Below are 6053 nucleotides of genomic sequence, written 5' to 3'. Positions count from 1 at the left end.
TCCATATGAAACCCAGATCGAATATCCTTTGAGTGGAATTTTTCACAGGAGTGATGCTAGGTTGAAGTGATTTTCAGATACTTAAGGCTGTCTGGGCACATTATGATGCAGGAGGAGAGTTGTAACATGAAAGAAGAGCCAGGGATCCCAAAGGAGAAGGGCTTTTGGCTAGTTTGGAAAACAGGAGGGAGCTTGGGAATTTGATATGGCTTGGTGTGTGTGGATTGATGGCTAATGTTGGTGACAGTGACGGAGGCTCTGGATTTTTTTTTTTTAAGAACCTTTCTTGCAGATGATGTGCAGAAGGACAAAATGGCTTTGCTGTCCCTCTATGTTCTAAAATCAGTTAATTTCTGTCCTTTGATTAAAATACCTCAAGGAGAAATTTAAGTACATACAATTGAATTGCTCTTTTGTGCCTTTGGACTCTTAGGTAAGGATGTAATCTCGGGGGTAGAATTAGTCTCACCCTATAGATCCCCTAAGAGCATGCGATATTTTCAAACCTTTTAGCAATGAAATCTTCCAGCAAAATCTCGAGTGAAACTCAGTACAGAAACAGGCACTAGTGGGGAAGCCATCACTGATATTTAGTTCCAGAGCTTGTGCAAATAATTTGAGGATGCCAGTCTTCAGCTCTTCATCTTTGAGACCAGCTTCTATAGAGATGTCCTAGAACTGCTCTCTCATCTCATGGTCAGGCCAAGGCAGCTTTTCTCATGCTCAACACATTAACCACTCTTTAGAGATGGATGTTTACATGCATAGTGGCAAAGACAGGACTCAAGTCCAGATTGGTTAAATACTACGAGCCAGAAAGAATCTACCTGATCCTCTTGTTTAAGCCTTTGTTTATAGGGGTAAAAACTGAACTTAACAAACTTCTGCTTGATAGAACTGCAAACAGAACTTGAATGTCTTGGTTTCATTATTTGCTCTCTGAGCCATTTTTGAAAAAGATTCTGACTTTCGCTGGGCAGCTAAGAGCAACGTCGACTTGATCTAGGTGACAGCTAAGGGGGTGTTAAGCTTGTCTGTTGCTCAAGTTGCTGTCTACTTTGAGCTGCTATGGAAGGAAGCTTCTTGTAGATAGATCCAAAGCGGAGTGTGTGTGTGGGGTGTGCTGTTTGGAGACCTGACCTGCTGTTTCTTTCCCCATTTCTCCGCTAATACTTTCTTTGTGCTTGTGCCAGTGCAAAGCCTGCACGCAGTTGTTCTTTAATCCTGGTTGTCATTGATGACTGAGCTTGAGAAATCCAGCTGCATCCTTTCTCCTTTTAGAAATTAGAGCCCGTGTATCTTACTAGAGTCACCTTACTTCTGTGCCTCTTTCTGTCCATCCCCTCACTCAGGCTGGACCTTGTAGTCACCATTAATTGAACATGATTCTTGGGAAATGGCAGAAAGACCTGATAAGGGACCTGGCTGACCCTAGAAAGGACCTGCCCATTCTCTATGAATTGTCTAGTACGGTAGCCGGATCTTATCTCAGTCGCTGCTTGGTCAGATCTTGGTCCCAGAACTTTGGCCTCTGCCTTAGAGCACTAGAGGCCCTGGGAAGGCTAGAATGTGTTAAATATTAACCCAGCTTCCTCGTTGTCCTTTGCTTATTAAATTCTACAGGAACTGAAATGGTCTTCACAGGTCTGGCCAATCTTATCTCTAAGAAAGGTTACTGCTGGATCCGCTTCAGCACATGATGGGTGTGGCCTTCACGGCCACTGTCTTCAGCCTTTGATTGTGAGGGCCACCCCTGCAGAGTGACTGGAGTGGTTTTGTGCTTGGGGAACTGGGGTGTATTTCTAATCTGAATAGCCTTGTAACAGTCCATTGAAGCACAGTGATCGTTATGTCACAATGTCCCTCCGTGTTGATGAGCACTGAGGGCAACTTGAAAGCATGTGAACTTCACAGGAGGCCTGGCTGGGATCTGCCTTGAACTCATATATTCAGTACAGAAGAGGGCAAGGTCACTAGCTTTGCACTAAACTGTGGTTCCTTCATGAACATAATTTGCATTATTCTGTAGTCTGTCAGGCATTCAGCAAAAGTTCTTAAGTATTCACATTATTCTCATTGTCCTTGTGTTACATACAGTACTGCAGTGTATTGCTTTCTTCTGTCTTAGAATTTTTTTAAAACATTGAATTCAACACTGAATGTCTGGACATTGCTCAGGGCTGCCAGTGCAGATTACTTTGTAAAAGGATTGTGCTGGTGGACATTCTCGTTAACAACACACAGAGTCTTATGGAATATATTTTATGAACTAAAGGAGAACTTGTACCTAAGCCTTTGTTTTCCTGTTGTCTGTATACAGAGTATAGCTCAGTGCTAGTGGGAAGCAGCCAGGAGGTGCTTCCTGACTGACCCCTTACCCCCGTCCCTCCCTCCCTCCCTGTGGCTCCCACCACCACTGCGTTGCCTTATGATATAAACTAAGATCTAAGCTTGCATTTGGCTTTCTTTTTCCATTTTCTTTTTCTTTTCCCCTTTTTCCTTTTCAAGGTAGAACTGTGTGGCAATGGCTCAGAACTGCCCCAGATTTAAAAAGAAAGAAAAGAATTGGGTCCCAGCCAATTCTAAATGGGCAAAACCATTTAGTCACGTTCCTCACCTTGTTTTGACTTACAGAGAAAATATGGAGTTCATTGCTATTTGAATGACATATGTGGAATGGGGTGGGGGTGGCCAACGTAGGTAGATATACAAGGAAACCCAGGGTAGATTCTCTTAGAACAATCTTACCATTTGACCATAGATATTGGCATTTTCTAAAGTACTACTAGCCAACCCAGAATGATCTTTTGTGTGTGTGTGTGTGGAGGGGGCCAAGGAATATGTGTTAGAACAAAATGTAATGGTACAGGAAGGAAAGGGAGGGATACTGTTTTGCTGCTCTAAAGTAATTGTGGAGGATGCCTTTCAAGGGAGGAAGAGGTAAGAAAACTGAGGGGTTCCCTTATGGGGAGGAGGGGGTGGGTTTTACAGGGTTCCTCTGCAGGGGAGCAGATAAGGCATTATGGGGGGGGCTCCTTTAGGGATAAGAGAAGGTGGGGGATTGTATTGTGTTCCGTTAGGGAATAGAGAATATAGGTTTTGCAGAGGGATCCTTTGTGGGGGGAGGAGATAAGGTGCTATAGGGAAGTCCTTTAGAGAGAGGAGAAAATGGAGGGGTTTGCTCTTGATTTTTGTTCAGTTCTAGGTTCATTTAAAATCCCTTAAAGTTCTACTTAGTTACTTTGTTTCTTTCTTATATTCCATTCTGGTTAAACTATTAAGGGAAATCAGGAAGATTTTGTAATTTAGGAGGCTTGCATTTGATTCTAATAGTAGTTACAGACTTCTCTACAGCCCACTGACATAGAGTCTATTAGCTGAAGGGTGGGACCCAGACTATCGGCATTGTAACCAGTTGAGATTGCTGAAGGACCATGATTGGAGAAACAGAAGTAGCTCCCAGCTTGCATTCTCATGGCAAGTTTTTACCCTAAGATGATTCAAAGGACAGGACAGCCAGGTGATGCCTTAAATGAAACACCGGTGTCTATACCTCCAGGAACTCTGCTTCAAACAGCTCTGGACTGGAGTAGCCTTGGGTGTCTTCTGGGATGTTAGCAAGCTGCTTTAAGTGGAGCCTGACTCATCCCCTGCGCAGGCCTAAGCTTCCATATCTGTCTTGTTTGCATGGAATGATGCAGTAGTGATGACCATCACAGGTTTGGCTTTTACTTTCCCACATTGTGAATCCTTGGGACACCCTCAAATGTTTGCCACTTAAAGTTAGCAACTAGCTACGTCAGTATGACTTGGGTATAAAAGGGGAAATTCTTCCTGTGTTTAGACAAAGTGGTACCTGACTGGTAGGAACTGGCTTGGACCCTGTTCCGTGAGGAATGATTACTACAAAGGGGATGTGTGAAAAGTTCTGTAGAAGCCATTTAAAATTCATGAAATGGCATGCTTAGCAGCAGTCAGACTTAGCAAGAACTTGCTAAAGTATTCTTAGACGTACTTGAGCAAGAACTGGCCTGCAGTCTCATACTAGAGTTTGAGATATTTTGCTTGGCACTTAAAAGGCAGTCAATTTGGAGAGACTGGATCATATCCGTATCATTATATACTGTTTACTTAAAATATTGGTATTAGTGCTGTAGGCTGTAATAACAAATCTTGCAATGTGTGTCCATCCATAGATTGTTATTCACTTTCCCACTGCTGTTACCTCACAACCCAGCACCAAGAAATCACCGCAAAACAAAACAAATGTGATAATGGAGACTACCAGAGTCAGGTTCTGTGGGTTTGCGGCTACCACCCAGATGAGTACGCTAGGTGGTGCTAGTGTCACACCGTGAATACCCTCAAAGGTCTGAACACATGTGCTGGTGTATTTTTACCACTTGGGGTCACTTAAGGATTACCTGACTTCCCTTTTTCCCCAATCTAAGCAAATTCACAGATTCAAAGGAATTATTTCCCCGTTATATTTGTCAGAGGCTGTGCTTTTTTTTCCCTCTTTCTCTAGATCTTGAAGGCCAAGAAAATGTGACTAGGGATTTTTTTTTTTTATTCCGAGAATTGGCCCCACATGGTTAGTGCCTGGGTGGTTCCTCCTGTCGCAGTATGGCGACCACCACCCCAGGCTTCTCCTGGGCCCACCATTGGAGACTTCTCTGTATAAAGAATTTCTATACATGTAGGATCATGCTTATGCTAATTGCTGCGCTCATTAACATCTCCAGAAGTTGGAGTGCTTTTTCTCAGTTTCCTTTGATTCTGCCTGTTTCTGAAAAGCCAGCTCTGAAGGAAGCAAGGTAGGTGTCGTGTTAACTAATTGCCGACACCTCCCAGCCCTCCTGCCTCCTATACAGCTGATCCTAGAATACAACACTGCCCCTTGAGAGCATGCTAGAAATTTGTGGAATGGCCCTACTGGACGTGCTTGCCTGTGGGTGGGTATGGGTGGGGACCAGGGCAGGATGTGTAGGCTTGCACAGCACAGACGAGGAGCCCAGTTACTTCACATGGCTGCTCATGATATTTATTTGAAGAATCAAAGTGTTGGTCACCCCAGTGGATGGTCTTTCAGATCTCCCTTTTGAGAAAGTGACTTCTGTTTTCTTTTCTCTTTCTTTCCTTCTTTCTAATTTTACTTGATGTGCATGCATGTTTTATGTGCATGGTACGTGTGGAAGTCTCAAGATGGTGTTATATGCCCTGGAACTGGAGTTACAGTTGACTGTGTGCCACCGTATGGGTATTGGGAACCAAACCCAGGTCCTTTGCAAGAACAACAAATGCTCCTAAGTGCTGAGCCATCTCAGCAGCCCCCATCCTTCTGCTACCAATGAATACCTTTGTGAGTGGTGCAAGCAGGAGAATTCAGTCACTAACTCAAGAGCATCCTCTGCTGAGACCATTTAAGTCTGTGACAGGAATTCATTTGGTTTCTACCATTTTGAGTTTATAGTTTATTAATATGTGTTAAGCCCATTCAAGAACCTGAGATGGGCCTCTTTTATTAATTGACTCCAAACTAAGATGGGCACTTAAAGTCCTCTATAATTTATTTCCCATCCTTCCTCCTTAAAGCCTCTCAGTTCTTACCAACCTCCTGGTCTTCTCACGCCCCTCCCCCCAATATGTAAAAGTAATAGGTAACATCTATTGGTCTGTACTGTGAACTGTGCCCATCCGGCTCAGTCCTAACAACCCAGGAGCTGGGTTACCTTTGTGTTTCCCTCCTACAGCCAGGGAAGCTGAAGCACCAAGAGGGTAGTTCAAAAGGTCACATAGCTGGGAAGAAATGGTGCTGTGCCTCTTTATTCTTGTGCGGTTCCCTGCTGGGAGATCTTCCCACCTTGACTGTCAAGATTTTACCCAGTGTTAGGGACCTGAGTCATCTTGCCCACCCCTTTGAGAGACTGTGCTCTGGAATGCCACCCAGACACCAGATATTTTGTATTCTGACTCATGTACAAGCCAGTGCTATCCTTTTTGCACATAGGAATCTGAGGCACAAGGAGTCAAGCCCTGGGAGGTGGGCTTTC

Source organism: Acomys russatus, chromosome 1, assembly GCF_903995435.1.
Source record: "Acomys russatus chromosome 1, mAcoRus1.1, whole genome shotgun sequence".
Classification (NCBI taxonomy): Eukaryota; Metazoa; Chordata; class Mammalia; order Rodentia; family Muridae; genus Acomys; species Acomys russatus.
Note: the sequence above shows the minus strand (reverse complement) of the source record.